Raw genomic sequence first — 21,895 nt, 5'->3', positions numbered from 1 at the left:
ATTTCTCGGATTCCGCTCTCATGAAATATTTCATACTGGAACAGGTCAGGTTGGGACACAGAGGGGGAGACAGAGTACTGAGACTTAGACAGAGAGAGTCCATATATATTGTGGATTTCCAAACTTGTATCCCATGGGGGCTCAATCAGGATGAAGAACTTGCCATTCACCTTAAGACAGAATGACTGTCATGTGACATTTTTTGTGGTTTTTGTACTCTGAGACTACATGCCTTACCAATTTGTCTCTTTGTTGTCCTGTTTGTCCTTTCTCTTGCTTTTCTTTCACCTGTAAACAGACACAGTATCCATGTGCAGTCTATGAGTGATTATCTGATGCCAACACATGTATCCTGGCCTCTGTAAATATGTGCATTAAAAACTGTCTTGTTAGAGATTTACAGTGGCACATTCGTGCCACAATGTTGAACATCATTTTTTATACATTTTAACACTTTCTTTCTGTTTGTTTCTTTTGCAGGAGGGAAGGAAGGAACCCACCCATCCACATGGGCTACCTAACCTTCTCTTCGAATTCACTTTGGGACACCACTATTTGGGTATTTTTAACATAGGATTGGGACTCACAAATTAGACAGAGTCATCTAAGGACAGATCATAGAGCAGCTGGTCTGCAATACCATGTTTCCTTTGTTTACTATTGTCAACACCATTTGTCCGCTACCCGTGGGCACTTGTACATCGAGCACCATGCAAATATAGACGTCAAGCAGCAGGCGGTTACCTTAGATTCAAGGGTCATCAGTTAACCACTGTCAACCCTATGTGGGGCACACTTATTATGCATTTATCTTTTGAGTGCCAGGCGAATACAGACTTTGAGCACTAAGCGATTACTTTAGTAGCAAGGGTCCGTAGATTATCATCGAGCACTATGCGATTACCTGCCATCTGACACATTCCAGACACTCGTAGAGTAAGCATCCATTGGCATCTTGGGCCTTCACCTTTCTCATTCCTATGTTTTTCTGCTTTGCGCTACATGCCCGTAATAGTACAGAGGAACAATGCAACCTGCCATGGTATACAAGTTATGTTTCAAATGTACAACCTTTGGGAGATATGTAATACTCGTGTTGTACTTCAGCATCATTATGTTTTACTTATTATGTTTTTGTTCAATACTTGATCACATACTGCATATTTGGCTGACTCGCCAATATGATGCTTGATTTGGATCAACCATTCAAGTATGGCCGCCAATGATGTCCTTTCTGTTATGTTATGTTATGTTATGTTATGTTATTATTCATTTATAAAGCGCTATATCACCCCGAGGTATCTAAGCGCTCACAATGGACACATAACACTGGCAAGAGCACATAACCTCTCACTACGATGAACCCCAAGCTTCCAAGAAGAGCAGCGTCTTCAGGTGCTTTCTAAAAATGAGGAGATTAGTTTCTTTCCTCAAACTGACTGGAAGCAGATTCCATACTCGGGGGGCCATGCTGGAATAGGCTCTGCCACCCTTGGATACTAAACTGAACTTCGGGCATGTCAAATTACATGCGTCAGCAGACCGAAGGGTCCTATTTGGCACATATTTAGTCAGTCGATCCTTGATATAGATGGGGGCTGAGCCATGGACCGCTTTATGAGCGATGCATAGACTCTTGAATTTCCCTCTCTGAGCTATTGGCAGCCAGTGTAGATCCTGAAGTAAAGGCGTTGCCCTAGTGCGCCGAGGCTTATTAAAAATCAGCCTGGCCGCATCGTTCATCACTACTTGGAGTCTGGCTAAAAGATTGTTAGGCAGGCCCAGATACAAGGAGTTACCGTAATCCAGCCGTGCTAGAATTAAGGCAGAAACAGCCAGCCTAAGAGTGGAGACGGACAGCAGTGAGGAAAATTTCCGAAGCTGGCGCAGTAGACCAACACAAGTGCCCACCACTGCCGACACCTGCTGTGTCAAGGTCAACAGAGCATCAATTTTGATTCCCAGACTTTTTACTGCTACCGCAGGTTCTGGACATGGCCCCAATTCAACTGGCCAGAACCGATCATTCCATGGATCGGTAGCTGTATTGACTGCCAAAACTTCGGTTTTGTCTGGGTTAATTTTCAACCAATTATCCGACATCCAGTTAATCGTAAATTTGAGAATGTCTTGCATTCTCAAATATGCGTTCGAGGAGTGTTCAGTCTGGATCAGGATTTGTGTGTCATCCGCGTAATTATAAACCCTACAGTTCAACTTATTTAGGGCTGCAATCAGTTGCTGTAGGTATATATTGAAGAGCAGGGGCGACAGAGCTGAACCCTGAGGCACCCCACATGTCAATTTGGCTGGGCTTGACACGAGGTCAGATAGTTGGACTCGCTGTGAGCGATTTTCTAGAAAAGAAGTCAGCCAGGCCAGGGCCGTACCCCGGATCCCACAGTCCTCAACCCGCGACAATAGTTGACAATGGTTTACGGTATCAAATGCCGCGGATAAGTCCAGAAGGACCAGGGCACATGGATTTCTTTTGTCCGCCTTCAATCTCAAATCATCCAACACCGAAAGCATCACCAATTCGGTGCTGTGATGAGCTCTGAACCCTGCCTGATTGGGCTCCAGAAGAAGGTTGCTTTCTACAAAATGAGTGAGGGAGTGCAGGACATGTTGCTCTAAAATTTTAGAGAGAAAGGGTAGCTGCGAGATTGGCCTAAAGTTCTTGAAAACTTTTGGGTCGGCACCAGGTTTCTTTAGAAGGGGGATCACCCGTGCTTCCTTAAAGTTATGGGAGACCCGTCCCTCTGCCAAGGAGCGATTCAGCAGGTTGAGAATTTTATCCTCCATACCAGGCCAGCCCAGTTTAAAAATTTTGGGCGGGCAAGGGTCGGCTGTGGATCCTGATTTTACCCGATTCATTATGGTGAGTAGCGACTCCGTTGTGAGAGCTGGAAGGTCTGTTAACGTACCCAGTGTTGACCTTGGGGATATGTGGGGAGGCTCAATAGAACAGGGAAAATGGGAGGTTAGGCTAATCTCTACCATTTCTCTGTTTTGTTTACTTTTAACCCGATGTTATGTACACTCCATTGATTGTGCACTTAATACACGTGAACAAGGCTGCAGACGCAGTTGAAACGCGTAGTGGAATAAAGTTGCTTTGCATCGGTATTTGAATTGTGTGTCTATTGATCCTGAGAGCGCACTTACTCTAATTATTACATGTATATATATGTATATATTCCAACATACAAGGTCTCCCTCAATGAAAACGCCATTCTTTATTGAAGACTGCAGCGTGTCAGTTTCCGTCCGGGCGTCATGATATCCACAGCCTAACGCGTTTCAGATGCCTCTCGTCCTTGTTCACAGGCTCACTAATACGAGAACAACAGCAGCAAAATGACTCATGTCTTCTAATTCTCAAAGTCCCGCCCTTCTGGGCGTGGGCACAGCACTCAGGCGCATTGCCTCTTGGTCTTTGTAGTTTGCTGTTTTGCCCAAGTGGGTGCCGCCTGTCCTCTTGATAAAAGTAATTAAAAACCCCAGTGGGTTGAAGCGTGAGTGGAGCTGCTGCACACTGTCAATATGATGTCTTCATAAGCAGACTCCCTGTTCCAGTAACGTAACCTGGTTAGGTTCGCCGGACCTGCTTCACTCGCAGCAGGGCGTTTTCGCAGCTAGGCAGCCGCTAACATTCCAACATACTAGGTCCTCCTCAATGAAAACGCCACTCACAGGGGGTTGGTTCCATTCTTTATTGAAGACTGCAGTGTGCCAGTTTCCATCCGCACGTCATGATATCCACAGCCTAACACGTTTCAAACGCCTCTTGTCCTTGTTCACAGGCTCACTAATACGATAAAAACAGCAGCAAAATGACTCATGTCTTCTTATTCTCAAAGTCCCACCCTTCTGGGCGTGGGCACGGCACTCAGGCGCATTGCACCTTGGTCTTTTTAGTTTGCTGTTTTGCCCAAGTGGGTTATCCACTGAAAAAAACATATGTTTTAGGGGTGTTATAGTTAGCTGGACATTTCACTTGTACAAAACCATTGAAATTCCTCCGTTATAGTTAGTTGTACTCACTGTAACTCACGCGCCCGCAATCCACTGCTTATGATGTCACATATTACATCATTCATGACATGGTCAGTGACATCACTGATGACATCACTGATTACATCTCAAATGACATCACGGATGACATCATCCAGTAATTGTGGTTTCCTTCGATATTTAAATAAGTATTATATATATATATAGCAATCTGCCTTGAAGAGTGAGTGGATGTATAATTCTTTGGATGGAGGATTTAGTAGCACTCTGATTGACTGTCTAAGTGACTAATTTAAAGTATTTCTCTAAATATATGGAATAGTGATAAAAGTGTGTGAATATCTATGGATCTATGACAGAATATCGACCACAAAAATATCGACCTACAAGAATATCGAGTCAACAATATCGAGGGCAAAAATATCGACATCCTATCTACAACATGGTAAGTACAAAAATATCGAAAAAATAATATTGTTGTAAAAAATATCGATGTTAAAAATATCGATTTTTTTTTAATATATATAAATGTAAAAGTAAGTATATAACACTAATAAATAAAATAAACATATTTAAAAGTATCTAATAATGTTTAAAATTAATAAATAAAAATATATACAGTAAAGATATAATATATATGTACTAAACAATAAGTATTAATAATTAATTTACTAAAAATACCCCTTTACCCAAAAACTGAAAACCGACCCAGAACCCTAAAAATACCCCTTTACCCAAGAACTGAAAACTGACCCTGAACCCTAAAAATACCCCTTTACCCAAGAACTGAAAACTGACCCTGAACCCTAAAAATACCCCTTTACCCAAAAACTGAAAACTGACCCTGAACCCTAAAAATACCCCTTTACCCATGAACTGAAAACTGACCCTGAACCCTAAAAATACCCCTTTCCCCATGAACTGAAAACTGACCCTGAACCCTAAAAATACCCCTTTACCCATGAACTGAAAACTGACCCTGAACCCTAAAAATACCCCTTTACCCATGAACTGAAAACTGACCCTGAACCCTAAAAATACCCCTTTACCCAAAAACTGAAAACTGACCCTGAACCCTAAAAATACCCCTTTACCCATGAACTGAAAACTGACCCTGAACCCTAAAAATACCCCTTTCCCCATGAACTGAAAACTGACCCTGAACCCTAAAAATACCCCTTTACCCAAGAACTGAAAACTGACCCTGAACCCTAAAAATACCCCTTTACCCAAGAACTGAAAACTGACCCTGAACCCTAAAAATACCCCTTTACCCAAAAACTGAAAACTGACCCTGAACCCTAAAAATACCCCTTTACCCATGAACTGAAAACTGACCCTGAACCCTAAAAATACCCCTTTACCCATGAACTGAAAACTGACCCTGAACACTAAAAATACCCCTTTACCCATGAACTGAAAACTGACCCTGAACCCTAAAAATACCCCTTTACCCAAAAACTGAAAACTGACCCTGAACCCTAAAAACACCCCTTTACCCAAAAACTGAAAACTGCCCCTAAACACTCAAAATACCCCTTTACCCAAAAATGACCCTGAACCCTAAAAATACTCCTTAACCCAAAGTTAAATAATATTATTTAATTAGCAATTAATAATTAATTAACAATAACAATAAAGTAAATATATTAGCACATAAGCTGTAATTAATATAATTTAATAATTATTATCATTTTTCCCCAATTAATTAATTAACAGTAACTAAAAATTATATATAAATAAATTACTCTAATAATGTAATTAACTAACTAATATTATTTAATTACCAATTAATTACTAATTTAAAATATGTACCAAATTATATTAATTAATTAACTAATTAATATTAATTATTTGCCAATTAATTAGTTATAAATATTTAAAAACATATATTAATTAATTAATTATTATTAAATTACTCCCCACCCTATTCCCCTATAAACCCACATCCCGCTACAGAAAATATATATCAATTAATCAATTAATTATTTCCCAATTAATCAATATTAATTAGCAAATAATTATAATTAATTAATTAATCCTACTAATTATTAATCAACTTACCATAATTAAATTACTTCCCACCCTATTCCCCTATAAAGCCACAACCCGCTCCGGTACTAAACATCAAATTTACTTATAAATTTCTATATTATTATAGAAAATGTATACACATATAATAGTAATTATTTTAAATACTTAAATTAAACATATAACACATACATAATAAAAAACTATAAAATAATACAAATATCGATATTAGTGTCATCGAAATTATTAACATCGATATATATGCTATCGATATTACTAACTTCGATATTACTTACATCGATATTAAGTATTTCGATATTACTTACCTTGGGTCGATATTCTGTCCTACGATATTCTTGCCTTCGATATTATGCTCCTTCGATATTACAGACTCGATATTATGGTAAGTCGATATTTACAACTCGATATTTTGACTGTCTACCAATATCTATATCACTGTATCTCTTGTTGCATAAACTACTACATACGTTGGTTACTAGCTATGTGAAAGTCAATATTAGTTATTAATTAGTCAAGTGAGTATTTGTATGGATTAGTGAATGTGTGTGTGGTTCGGTGGGAGGTGTGACTGTCCAAACATGTGTAAATAGTTAGTTTAGTAGGTATATGAGTTTAAGACTGTATATGGAAACAGTTGTTTGGGTGAGTGAATCTCTTTATGGGTGTGGTGATGAGTAAATATATTTCTCAACGATACATGTCCAACAAACTAGAAATATAAAAGCAGTATATGTGATACTTGTATATAAATAAATATACATAATGCTCAGTGATTTTATGAGTGAGTGTATCGAAAACTGTTTACTTGTAATAGTGATTTTATAACACACTATGTATTAGTTACTATCTATAATAATAAATAAACTGGTGTTTGTTAATGTTTGTAGTTTAATAAATGTAAGTATGATCAATTGTTTGCATAAGTGAGTAGGATGACTGCATTAGTGAATATGATGTGTGCTGGTGTGTGATGTGGATGTAGGTGTATAAATATATTTAATAATGTTCTATTGATCTTTGTTAGCATGTATGCATGAATATATAGGTAATTGTTTAGATGTGTGTGTAGATATAGTAATCACTGAATGGCTTTTTAGAAACTTGTATTGGTGTTAGAATGGTTTCAAATATAGTACTCCATATTTTATAATGAGTGTTGAAAGGTTATACTAGTGTACAATGAGATGTATCAGATTGTCACGTGGATGATGTAATCAGTGATGTCATCAGTGATGTCATTTGAGATGTCAGCAGTGATGTCATCAGTGATGTCACTGACCATGTCATGAATTATGTAATATGTGCTGCAGTGGATTGCGGACGCGTGAGTTATAGTGAGTTCAACTAACTATAACGGAGGAATTTCAATGGTTTTGTACAAGTGAAATGTCCATCTAACTATAACACCCCTAAAACCTATGGCTTTTTTCAGTGAATTTCGAAGGTTTTTTAAATGCTAATCCCTAAGTATAACATATTAAAAACTTATTGTTTTTTTCAGTGAATTTCAAAGGTTTTTTAAATGATAATTTTTAAATATATTTATTGTTGTTTTTTGGAATATTTTCTAACTACATTTTTTAAATCTTTTTATTTTTAGATATGTTATTTATTAAATTACATTTCACATCTTTTTTTATTACATTATTTTACCAAAAAATGTATTACTGTTATTATTTTATATTGTTTATATTGTACTTAAATTATTATTATATTTTTTTTGGAGTCACGCACCCTAAGAGCACCCTGCTCGTTTTGTGCGCGAAACGTGCCCGCCATTTTAGGGTCACTCTCTAGGTTGCTATGCGACTTCCACGCGACTCCTGGCACATACGCGAGATGTACGTATTATGGGACGTCCTCAGACATATCCTGTAAACAGTTGAGTAAAGGCGTTTTGTTACACTAGTGATTTTTAAGGAATATTATTGTATTTTAAAAGTTGACACTTAGACATTTTTTCACATAGAATCACCAATGTTATCCTATAGCAGGAAATTCACTTAGCAGGTAAGTAGTGCTATCGTCACTTTTTCTTACTTAGTGGTGGATCCTGGATCCAGCATTGCTGCATCTCCTCTAAACAGTTGAAAAAATGCAAATTACCAAAGACGCGCGGAAGCCCACGTTTCTTTTTTTTTTTAATATCGGTAGAATGCGCGGATCATACGTGCACCCTGCGATTAAAAAAAATATATATCTTTTTTTGGGACCACCTGAACAGACCTAGAGGGTCAGAGTGTGTCTAACCTCCCCCTTTTCATGTTTTAAACACACATTTCACAGGCTTCTTCAGCCTCCCTTCTACCGAGACATAAAATGGGAGCCAATAGTCTCTAGTTTCGAATGTTGACAACCACTTGACAGCCAATTGGCATTCAGCGCGTGATCCGAAGGGTGTGCTTATGGTACGATGACAATGCTTGCAGTATCTGTTTTCATTTTTTTATGGGAAGGGGCAGCGTGGCCCCCCTCCCTCGACCAATTCCGGGCACCGGGGACCCCATCCCTGTGGCATGGCCAATTATTTTTTTGTTTTTTTATGGAGGAGGGGTACAATGCCCCCCCCCCTCCTGAGGCCACTTCAAGGCCCCGGGGACCCCAATCCCCGGGGCCGGCCTTTTTTTTTTTTGTTAATGGGGAGGGGCCGCGTAGCCCCCTTCCCGCACCACTGGTAGCCACGGAGAGCCCATCCCACGGGGCTGGCCCTCACCGTTGAGGACCGTGGGGGGTCTCCAATCCCCCCACAGTCCCGCCGGCTCCCCACCTCCTGTGGGAGCCGGTGTTACGTCGATATTTGAACCCCATCTGTGTGTGTACCCCCTAGTCGTTTCCTTCACTTTGCACATGCGTGTTTGTGGTAGCGCATGCGTGTTAATGTTGCGCATGCGCACAATACGTCTCACCATCTGGCCGTGTACCCCTAACGTATTTCATTTGACAAAGTACGCCCCTTTCTAAAGGTTAATCCTTAGGTAAAAGAACTTGTGAGAATACTACAAGGGACATGAAAATTCGATTAATTACGAACTTCAGTACTGATAGTGCTAAACTGTACAGTATTATGAATAGACACTGGCATTTATTGAGTATGGACCAAGATATATTGCTGTTTGTTGGAGACAGACCTGGATTAACCTTTAGAAAGGGGCGTACTTTGTCAAATTGCATTAGTCCTAGTTACCCTGTAAAAAAACTGAGCCTAATTGGCTAACTGAAACATCTAAAGGTTTTTACAAATGTGGCAAGTGCAGTTCGTGCAGATGGGCCAAACCTAAAGTTAAAATTTTTAACTACAATGGGACTGGTGAATACTGTATAGAAATGTTTATTAATTGCGATACTACTTTTGTAGTTTATGTCATAGCGTGTTCCTGCGGGCAGATTTATGTTGGGAGCACTATCAGGAAACTATGTACATGTATTATGTACATGTACTATGAGAAAGGATGGTTGAGCACTTTAGAGCTCTTAAAACAGGAGACACTCGCTATCCCATAGCTTCTCACATGGTCAGGAACTATCAAGAAAAAGACAAACATGTGTTTACTTACCATGGGATTGATCATGTTAAACGTGATCCAAGGGGTGGAAATAGACAACTACAATTGCGACGTAGAGAGGTCATGTGGTTAATGAAATTGAAAGCTGTTGAACTAGGTTTAAACATTGACCACTAATTTGAATACTACTTAGGACATGACTGATGATTGTTACTGTTATTTGGTCCTTTGTTTCCCATTTTTTCAGAATGCTGATTAGATTTATTAATCTGCAAGATGTATATTGATGTATATTGTTTACTGTATTCCTTGCCTTATTTTATTTATTTTACTTCCTTACACTATGCCCTCTTGCTTATCTCTCCCCTTACTTTTGGCTTTTAGTTGTACCACTTTCACCCCGTAATTAGTCATATTTGGATTGGGCTATGATGATAAGAGAAATAATTGCGGTACTATTTGTCTACTAGTTGCGTTTTTCTGTCAATGTTGACAGGATACGATACATGTTGAATTGTGAGTGTTATGAGAGAGAAATCTTACTCGTAGGGGACGCTCTCGTATATGTATGGGACAAGACTCGTTTTTGTTAAGTGACCACATGTTTAATGACGAACTAAAAGAGATACGAATTTATTTTGTAGGTGGAGTTGGTGTTACTAGTTTACTCCTCAGTGGTGACAGCTTCAGTGGAATAATGAGTTATTTGGGACGACTTTACCATTCTAAGATGGCGCGCGTTACTAATATTATTTAAGCCTAGACTCGATCTTACTAACATGAATACATACTTACTAAAGAGTTGATAGAGAAACAAATCTAAGTCAAAGGTGGCGTTGGTGTCACTGACTTACTCTGTAGTTGACAGTTTCAGCGGAACAATGTGGTACTTGGGACGACATTACCACTCCAAGATGGTGCGCGTTACCAATACTATTTATAGCCATTACAAGATGGCGCCCGCGTAGCACACGGAAAAACTGATGGCCGGTTACCACTGATACAAGGTAAACAACGCTCTTAATATGTATAGTTGGTGTGAATACATAAGTAGAATATTGACATTTAATGGCGTTTTGTAGCTATGGATCATGACTATGCACGATTACTGAGACCAAGACATTTATTATTTTTCAGTTGATGGACCGATATTTTATACTGATACTTTGAACATGGGAGCACTTCACCTGCTATACTGGTAGGTAAGGTAGTGGTTGTGACCGTAAAGTTGTGGTGAGATAATATTACCACCAGAGTGTAGTGTGGGCACTTACTGTTACGTCTTATTTGCAGTTACTGGCTGATTTATGCGTTGTTCGAACTTACTATTCATATATTATATACCTGAGGAAGATACTGTTTATACGTGCTACATGATACACAATACCTCCTGTGGGTGAGTCTTATTAGTGTTTGGCTTTTTTACTGATTATTGATTCCATGAGAATGGCTTGTGATCGGGGTGTTTAAATTTCATTCAGACAGATGAGAAGAACTATTTACGGTGACGGTTATGAAGTACTGAAACTTTAGGGGTATGATTTTACTCCTTAACATATTGACTTACTTTGTTTTACTACGGGTTTCATACTTTGGTACTGCCAACTAGGCAATGTTGTTCTGCCACACTTGGGTGATTCAGGTTTTCTCTTGGTAATAGGTACTGCTCCTAGCTTTACGACTTTCTATCTCACTTGTTATTCGGTGACTTTTTTTAATTGGTATTAGTTTATAAACCTATGTATTTTGTATTTTGTGTACTTTTGATGATGTATAAGATCATTTGGTATTGTAACCTAAACATAGGTTATTGTAATTACTTGCAGCCCTGAAGAAGTCTGAATGTCAAAGACTGACTAAGACGAAACACGTGTTGGCTGTGTTAAGAATTTCAGTTACATTGGATGATGTAATAAAAAGAAGAACTCTGAAGAAATTAATTTACCTAACTATTGTGGACTTTGATTGTACATTTGAGTGCTTGGTGGATTTTCTTGTAGGTTTTTAGCTACTGGTCACCACAAGCTGTTTATTCCTGTCCATGCACTATCCCAGGTGGTGGTCAACAGCTCGAGACACCATATCCACTGACTGCTCTCCATATGCTATCAGGCAAAAATTGCAATGGACCTAATGGAGTTATCAGGTTTGACTTTAACATTTCATGATAGAAAATATATAATACCCTAGTGGTGTCATAAACTTTGGATTACTTGGTACTTTGTTTTGTCTTTGAATGTTTTCTATAAAAAGGCACAGATTAAATTTTGAACATAGTCTAGTAAGATATTTCCATTATATTTGTGAATTTAAAATTATGCTTATCTTGCCATTACAAATTGTTTTGAACAATTGTGACTATGTTATGTACTCGATCGGTAAAAACCTAGAAACATGTAAAAAATATTGCAAATTAAGTTTACAATTTTTACCATTGCTGTTATGATGCGCTAATGTTCATCTTTTTTACATTTAGAGTCTTTTGAAATTTTCTGTACTGTATGCAGCCAAAAAGATTCACAAATGTTAACGGATAGCGTAAAAGTAATCCGCCAGTAAAGAGCTGGCACCTGTATCGAACTAAACACTAATTGGGAAAGGGTACTTCCAATTTCTTAAAAGGTATAAACTATAAAAATAGTAATTTTAATATGAGAGGGAACGTGTGTGAAAGGGCGATGTTATTCAACTCCACATTAAGTTAGTAACAATTACCAATCATAACATCTTTCTTTTACTATCTTTTAGATGTAGAGCTTCTGGGTTCATTATGTCCCAGCACGTGGTAAAAAGCACACTGGTGACAGAAAGTTGAGCTGCGAATATTCTTTACAGTCACTCTCACTTCCTCTCTACTTTGATAAAAAAATGACACACAATGTTAACTTCCTTTTTATCTTACAGGTTGTGTTTCACAAATTTGCGTCCCCCTCAACACCTCTAAAACTCAACGTTCGAAGATTCTGCGATGATGCGTGGTCATCGTAACAACATTTAAGAAGGCTGCTACAACACGTGTTGCACCCTCTTTGAATCACACCAATGGCACAAGGTGAGCAAAAAAGCTTGTTTCCGAAACAACGACAAGTCATTTGTGAAAGGAGAGAGTGGGTAGGGTGCAGCAGCTTCACTGCGTAGGAATATACAATTACCTCCGAGCAGTGACAATAGATAGATTACAACTGTCTGAGAGGCAAATCTACAAGCCCCTTGCGCCACTTTTGTATTTTGTATATACTATACTATGACTAACTCTATATACTATATTTCATATCACTAAACTGGAGGGTGCACTATGAACCAGCACGTGCTTGGACACATAACCAAGGCAAAAGATGAGCTACAAGTATTTTCTCGACTATTAACTGCTCCATCTATAACTTTCTCTCTCTCACAGTTTTAATGTCGTTTTCTCTCTCTTTCTCTCTCTCTCTCTCTCACAGCATTTTTCTTTCTCCTTTAAAGTTATGGACGCTGCTGTCCACTCTTCCGTGACCAACCAAAGCTGAATTCAAGTTGTAAACTCTGTTGGCCACAGTGTTTACACAAGGTAAGCAGAGCGGCCTATATATACAATGCCTCTGATTAAATGCATTAGAAATAAAAGACCTTATTTACAAGCCCCTTGCGCCCCTTTTGCGTCACTTTCAACATGAGAGAAGTAACACAAAACTGGCGCAAGAGTCTTGTAAATAAGCCCTAAAGAATATTGTCCTGCATAATAACTTGATCTCTCACCTAATTCTGTCTCATGTCTGAATCATTTTAAAGACCTGTTGATCTGTAATTTAAATCTGATGCAGTAGGCGCTTCCATACAGACACCGCTTGAACGCAAGCCTATAAGACAAGTGAAATGTGTCAGGCACACTGCACACGTAAAAATGAGGAAATAACTTCAAGTGTTACCTTGACTTGTAACCTTGACTTGTAATGTTTAACCTCATTTAGTCACATCGATCTAATTTTAAACACTAGTTTTCTTTTTTGTTTTGCAGTTTACCTAAAGTACTTCAATTCAAATCCATATTTATTGTAATTGCATTTATATAGCGCTTACTACCCCTGACGTCAAAGCTCTTTTTCGGTGAGTAGCACGCTACTCCCTATCACATTTTCTTTATTATATTATGTTGTTGAACTTATGTTTCTAGTTATTTATTGTATTGTTATGTTTAAGTTACGTCTCCAGTTATTGTTGTTTTAATAAAAGTTTATTTTAAAAAGTATATATGTCTTTTTTTGGGTGGGGGAGTCGGTCCCCAATATAAATGATATTTATAATTTGAAGAATAATCCTGAGACTAACTCTTTACCAGATCTTTACCAGAGTCTATACCTACGACTAACGGTTCCTATGGAAAAGTTAAATAACTCCAGCACAATAACTTTTTTCCATTACCAACATAGTGTGGTGAACTTCTAATCTCTGTGCTCATTTTAGTGTTCCATGAACTGTTACTATGGTAACAGGCAGAAAGCCGTTTGGGGGTAGGGTTGAAAGGCACTGGCTGTACAAAAAAACGTTATATTAACCCTGGATTCTCCACAAGACCAAAAAAGAAAGCAAAAGTAAAACAAAACACTGTGTACCAGATTTACAACCCCCTTGCACCACTTTAGCATCCAGGCCCCCCTTACAAATTAGAAGTGTGTGGGCCTTAATGACGCCCCTCAAGCCCCAGGAACCGCCACCCCCGGAAATGTGTGTATTGTGGGAGGCAGACTGTGTAGCCCTCCACCCTGGAGACCGCCACGCCCGACGGACGGCTCATGCAGTGTCCCAGGGTGCCCACCCCCAGGACACTGCCGTTTGCTCCCACCCTGTCATTGCAAAGTGCCATGCGGTCCCCCTCCCACACATTAAAGAAGCCCCGGGGGTGGCAGTCCCCGGGGCTGGGGCGGTCCTAAGACCCCCCCCACCCTTTTTAACAAGCCCCAGGGAGTGGCGGACCCTGGGGCTTCGGGGGGGCCAGTAAGCCCCCCCAGCTTATATTAACTTAGAGCCCCGGGGAGTGGTGGTCCCTGGGACAGTGTGTGGGGGATTGGGACCCCCACACTATTTTTTTTAAATGCCCCTGGGATTTGGCCGCCCCGGGGACTAATAACCTTTAAACCACAGGAGCCAGCGCTTTGTTTAGTTTTTTTTGGTGTCGAAATGCGCAGATCCTACACACATCCCGCGATTTAAAAAAAAAATATATATATTTTTTTGCCCTAGAGGTCCTTGTGCGACCCCCTGAGCAGGCCTAGGGGGTCAGGGTGTGTCTTCCTTGCCCCTTCTTCGCGGTTTGCACACATATTTCACATATTTCTTTACCCTCGCTTCTACCGAGGCACAAAATGGCTGCCAACAGTTCCTGGTTTCGAATCTTTACAACCACTTGGCAACCAATTAGCATTGAGCGCGTGATCGGGACGGTGCGCTTATGCTACGATGCCAATCCTCGCACAATGCGCGGATCCACTGCGCACATAGATATATAAATGACTTTAACCGTAATTTTCTCAGAAACTACTGAACAGATTGACACCAGATAAACAAAATATTTAACAACAAGGGGTGGTGATGGACAGAGTTTCTGAATTAAGCAGAATACTCTCACCCAGTCAAGAGATCAGGGCTGGAGCCAACATCGTTTTTTAGCTCACTGCACCATCCCAGGTCAGAACCTGGCTATATGCAAATTAGTCTGTTCCTGTCCCAGTGCATGATGGGAACAGGGCAAACCAAACTACCAAGCCAATTCTTACACTGGGAAGGAAACAAGCCTCCGGGGACCGGTTTCTGGCATTTCAGCCGTCGTCGGCCCGGCTTGTCTCCTTTCTGGTGAAGAATTGGCTTGGTAGTTTAGTCTGCCCTGTTCCCATGATGCACTGGGCCAGGGACAGACTGATTTGCATATAGCCAGGTTCTGAGCTGGGATGGGGCAGTGAGATAAATAACGGTGATGGATCAAGCCCTGATCTTTGGACTGGGTAAGAGTGGTCTGCTCAATTCAGACACTCTGTTCATCACCACCCCCTTTTCTGAATCGTTTTTGGCCACTATAGGTGTGGCAGGGTATACTCAGACATGAGTCCCTTTCTCACTGCTCCATCAGGATTCAAGCAAGCCGGGCCGAAGACGGCTGAAATGCCAGAAACCGGTCCCCGGTAGCTTGTCTCCTTTCTGGTGAAGAATTGGCTTGGTAGTTTAGTCTGCCCTGTTCCCATGATGCACTGGGCCAGGGACAGACTGATTTGCATATAGCCAGGTTCTGAGCTGGGATGAGGCAGTGAGATAAATAACGGTGATGGATCAAGCCCTGATCTTTGAACTGGGTAAGAGTGGTCTGCTCAATTCAGACACTCTGTTCATCACCACCCCCTTTTCTGAATCGTTTTTGGCCACTATAGGTGTGGCAGGGTATACTCAGACATGAGTCCCTTTCTCACTGCTCCATCAGGATTCAAGCAAGCCGGGCCGAAGACGGCTGAAATGCCAGAAACCGGTCCCCGGTAGCTTGTCTCCTTTCTGGTGAAGAATTGGCTTGGTAGTTTAGTCTGCCCTGTTCCCATGATGCACTGGGCCAGGGACAGACTGATTTGCATATAGCCAGGTTCTGAGCTGGGATGGGGCAGTGAGATAAATAACGGTGATGGATCAAGCCCTGATCTTTGGACTGGGTAAGAGTGGTCTGCTCAATTCAGACACTCTGTTCATCACCACCCCCTTTTCTGAATCGTTTTTGGCCACTATAGGTGTGGCAGGGTATACTCAGACATGAGTCCCTTTCTCACTGCTCCATCAGGATTCAAGCAAGCCGGGCCGAAGACGGCTGAAATGCCAGAAACCGGTCCCCGGTAGCTTGTCTCCTTTCTGGTGAAGAATTGGCTTGGTAGTTTAGTCTGCCCTGTTCCCATGATGCACTGGGCCAGGGACAGACTGATTTGCATATAGCCAGGTTCTGAGCTGGGATGGGGCAGTGAGATAAATAACGGTGATGGATCAAGCCCTGATCTTTGGACTGGGTAAGAGTGGTCTGCTCAATTCAGACACTCTGTTCATCACCACCCCCTTTTCTGAATCGTTTTTGGCCACTATAGGTGTGGCAGGGTATACTCAGACATGAGTCCCTTTCTCACTGCTCCATCAGGATTCAAGCAAGCCGGGCCGAAGACGGCTGAAATGCCAGAAACCGGTCCCCGGTAGCTTGTCTCCTTTCTGGTGAAGAATTGGCTTGGTAGTTTAGTCTGCCCTGTTCCCATGATGCACTGGGCCAGGGACAGACTGATTTGCATATAGCCAGGTTCTGAGCTGGGATGGGGCAGTGAGATAAATAACGGTGATGGATCAAGCCCTGATCTTTGGACTGGGTAAGAGTGGTCTGCTCAATTCAGACACTCTGTTCATCACCACCCCCTTTTCTGAATCGTTTTTGGCCACTATAGGTGTGGCAGGGTATACTCAGACATGAGTCCCTTTCTCACTGCTCCATCAGGATTCAAGCAAGCCGGGCCGAAGATGGCTGAAATGCCAGAAACCGGTCCCCGGTAGCTTGTCTCCTTTCTGGTGAAGAATTGGCTTGGTAGTTTAGTCTGCCCTGTTCCCATGATGCACTGGGCCAGGGACAGACTGATTTGCATATAGCCAGGTTCTGAGCTGGGATGGGGCAGTGAGATAAATAACGGTGATGGATCAAGCCCTGATCTTTGGACTGGGTAAGAGTGGTCTGCTCAATTCAGACACTCTGTTCATCCCCACCCCCTTTTCTGAATCGTTTTTGGCCACTATAGGTGTGGCAGGGTATACTCAGACATGAGTCCCTTTCTCACTGCTCCATCAGGATTCAAGCAAGCCGGGCCGAAGACGGCTGAAATGCCAGAAACCGGTCCCCGGTAGCTTGTCTCCTTTCTGGTGAAGAATTGGCTTGGTAGTTTAGTCTGCCCTGTTCCCATGATGCACTGGGCCAGGGACAGACTGATTTGCATATAGCCAGGTTCTGAGCTGGGATGGGGCAGTGAGATAAATAACGGTGATGGATCAAGCCCTGATCTTTGGACTGGGTAAGAGTGGTCTGCTCAATTCAGACACTCTGTTCATCACCACCCCCTTTTCTGAATCGTTTTTGGCCACTATAGGTGTGGCAGGGTATACTCAGACATGAGTCCCTTTCTCACTGCTCCATCAGGATTCAAGCAAGCCGGGCCGAAGACGGCTGAAATGCCAGAAACCGGTCCCCGGTAGCTTGTCTCCTTTCTGGTGAAGAATTGGCTTGGTAGTTTAATCTGCCCTGTTCCCATGATGCACTGGGCCAGGGACAGACTGATTTGCATATAGCCAGGTTCTGAGCTGGGATGGGGCAGTGAGATAAATAACGGTGATGGATCAAGCCCTGATCTTTGGACTGGGTAAGAGTGGTCTGCTCAATTCAGACACTCTGTTCATCACCACCCCCTTTTCTGAATCGTTTTTGGCCACTATAGGTGTGGCAGGGTATACTCAGACATGAGTCCCTTTCTCACTGCTCCATCAGGATTCAAGCAAGCCGGGCCGAAGACGGCTGAAATGCCAGAAACCGGTCCCCGGTAGCTTGTCTCCTTTCTGGTGAAGAATTGGCTTGGTAGTTTAGTCTGCCCTGTTCCCATGATGCACTGGGCCAGGGACAGACTGATTTGCATATAGCCAGGTTCTGAGCTGGGATGGGGCAGTGAGATAAATAACGGTGATGGATCAAGCCCTGATCTTTGGACTGGGTAAGAGTGGTCTGCTCAATTCAGACACTCTGTTCATCACCACCCCCTTTTCTGAATCGTTTTTGGCCACTATAGGTGTGGCAGGGTATACTCAGACATGAGTCCCTTTCTCACTGCTCCATCAGGATTCAAGCAAGCCGGGCCGAAGACGGCTGAAATGCCAGAAACCGGTCCCCGGTAGCTTGTCTCCTTTCTGGTGAAGAATTGGCTTGGTAGTTTAGTCTGCCCTGTTCCCATGATGCACTGGGCCAGGGACAGACTGATTTGCATATAGCCAGGTTCTGAGCTGGGATGGGGCAGTGAGATAAATAACGGTGATGGATCAAGCCCTGATCTTTGGACTGGGTAAGAGTGGTCTGCTCAATTCAGACACTCTGTTCATCCCCACCCCCTTTTCTGAATCGTTTTTGGCCACTATAGGTGTGGCAGGGTATACTCAGACATGAGTCCCTTTCTCACTGCTCCATCAGGATTCAAGCAAGCCGGGCCGAAGACGGCTGAAATGCCAGAAACCGGTCCCCGGTAGCTTGTCTCCTTTCTGGTGAAGAATTGGCTTGGTAGTTTAGTCTGCCCTGTTCCCATGATGCACTGGGCCAGGGACAGACTGATTTGCATATAGCCAGGTTCTGAGCTGGGATGGGGCAGTGAGATAAATAACGGTGATGGATCAAGCCCTGATCTTTGGACTGGGTAAGAGTGGTCTGCTCAATTCAGACACTCTGTTCATCACCACCCCCTTTTCTGAATCGTTTTTGGCCACTATAGGTGTGGCAGGGTATACTCAGACATGAGTCCCTTTCTCACTGCTCCATCAGGATTCAAGCAAGCCGGGCCGAAGACGGCTGAAATGCCAGAAACCGGTCCCCGGTAGCTTGTCTCCTTTCTGGTGAAGAATTGGCTTGGTAGTTTAATCTGCCCTGTTCCCATGATGCACTGGGCCAGGGACAGACTGATTTGCATATAGCCAGGTTCTGAGCTGGGATGGGGCAGTGAGATAAATAACGGTGATGGATCAAGCCCTGATCTTTGGACTGGGTAAGAGTGGTCTGCTCAATTCAGACACTCTGTTCATCACCACCCCCTTTTCTGAATCGTTTTTGGCCACTATAGGTGTGGCAGGGTATACTCAGACATGAGTCCCTTTCTCACTGCTCCATCAGGATTCAAGCAAGCCGGGCCGAAGACGGCTGAAATGCCAGAAACCGGTCCCCGGTAGCTTGTCTCCTTTCTGGTGAAGAATTGGCTTGGTAGTTTAGTCTGCCCTGTTCCCATGATGCACTGGGCCAGGGACAGACTGATTTGCATATAGCCAGGTTCTGAGCTGGGATGGGGCAGTGAGATAAATAACGGTGATGGATCAAGCCCTGATCTTTGGACTGGGTAAGAGTGGTCTGCTCAATTCAGACACTCTGTTCATCACCACCCCCTTTTCTGAATCGTTTTTGGCCACTATAGGTGTGGCAGGGTATACTCAGACATGAGTCCCTTTCTCACTGCTCCATCAGGATTCAAGCAAGCCGGGCCGAAGACGGCTGAAATGCCAGAAACCGGTCCCCGGTAGCTTGTCTCCTTTCTGGTGAAGAATTGGCTTGGTAGTTTAGTCTGCCCTGTTCCCATGATGCACTGGGCCAGGGACAGACTGATTTGCATATAGCCAGGTTCTGAGCTGGGATGGGGCAGTGAGATAAATAACGGTGATGGATCAAGCCCTGATCTTTGGACTGGGTAAGAGTGGTCTGCTCAATTCAGACACTCTGTTCATCACCACCCCCTTTTCTGAACCAGATAAACAAAAGGCACAAGCCGGAACTGAGGACTACCTCTCTGCCAAATTTGGTGTAATTCCGTTCAGCAGTTCGGGCTGTAGCCGTGGTTAAAGGTCCTATGGGAAATTGCATGGGGAAAACATGTTTTGGGACCCCCTTTTTTCTCGGCCCTCGCTTGACCAATCACCCCCAAACTTTCAGGGAAGGAGCGGAACTGAGCTGGCCACAAGTTTGGACAATTTCAAGACAATTCATCAATCAACGCCAAAGTTATTGCCAATAGAATTTTGCAGTTTTCCTATGGATAATAGGTCCTAACTATAACTACCTGCTGGCGACCACCAGTAGGTAATATATATATATATATATATATATATATATATATATATATATATATATATATATATATATATATATATATATTACCTACTGGCGGTCGCCAGTAGGTAGTTATAGTTAGGATAATTTTCAATGTTAAATCTCAACATTCTATTTTGAATAACTTTGGCGCCGGTTGACGAATCTGCCTGAAATTTTCAGGAAAATGGTCTCATGGCGGTCCGGTCCTTCCCTGAAAGTTTGGGGGGGATTCATCAAGCGGGGGCCGAGATAAAAGGGGGGTCCCAAAACGCGTTTTCCCCATGTTAATTTCCATAGGGCGGTCGATTTCACTTTTAGCCCGAACGGCTGAATGGATTTCCACCAAACTTGGCAAAATTGTAGGGACTGGTAGCCCGATGTGCCTTTGCTATGTCTCAAGATATGTGCTCCAGTGGATTTTGAGTAATTAAGGTTCAAAAAAATATATATATCTATAGCAGCGCTCCGGTAAGCGCACCGGTACGCGCACCGGGCGCGTCACGCGACTTGCGCGGAGAAAGCTGATTGGCTCTGGGGTGTCTGTAAACATTCTAAACAGTCCGGAGCGGCCGCCATCTTGTGTCTCGGTAGGATCGAGACACAAGAGGTGGCCAAAACAAAGGGGGAAATGACCATAAGGGGGCAGAGTAGACCCCCCTTGACCCCCTAGGTTTGATGTGGGGGCCATAAAAGGGCCCCACGGGGCAAAAAAAAATAAAAAAAAATTTTGATTTTCGCGGGGTGAGCGCCCGGTACGCGCACCGGGCGCGTCACGCGACTTGCGCGGAGAAAGCTGATTGGCTCTGGGGGGTCTGTAAACATTCTAAACAGTCCGGAGCGGCCGCCATCTTGTGTCTCGGTAGGATCGAGACACAAGAGGTGGCCAAAACAAAGGGGGAAATGACCATAAGGGGGCAGAGTAGACCCCCCTTGACCCCCTAGGTTTGATGTGGGGGCCATAAAAGGGCCCCACGGGGCAAAAAAAAATAATTTTTTTTTTTGATTTTCGCGGGGTGAGCGCCCGGTACGCGCACCGGTAAGCGTACCGGGGAGTGTACCATGGGGAAAAAGAATGACAGTTTTAAAAGTAGCTGATTAGAAAAAAAAATGTTTAGTTGTTTTTTTTATATATACACATACATATATATAAATGCATATGCACATATATATATGCATATATGTCTATATGTGTGCGTGTAGAGAGAGGTAGAGAGGTAGAGGTGTAGAGGTAGAGAGGTAGAGAGGTAGAGAGTAGAGAGTGAGTAATAGAGAGTAGAGAGTGAGTAGTAGAGAGTAGTAGAGAGCAGTAGAGAGAGTAGCAGAGTGAGTAGTAGAGAGTAGTAGAGTGAATAGTAGAGTGAGTAGTAGAGAGTAGTAGAGAGTGAGTAGTAGAGACTGAGTAGTAGAGAGTAGTAGAGAGTAAGTAGTAGAGTGAGTAGTAGAGAGCAGTAGAGAGTGA

Source organism: Lissotriton vulgaris, chromosome 11 (genome assembly GCF_964263255.1).
Source record: "Lissotriton vulgaris chromosome 11, aLisVul1.2, whole genome shotgun sequence".
Taxonomy (NCBI): domain Eukaryota; kingdom Metazoa; phylum Chordata; class Amphibia; order Caudata; family Salamandridae; genus Lissotriton; species Lissotriton vulgaris.
The sequence above is the reverse complement of the archived record's forward strand: the minus strand, read 5'-3'. Positions refer to the sequence as shown.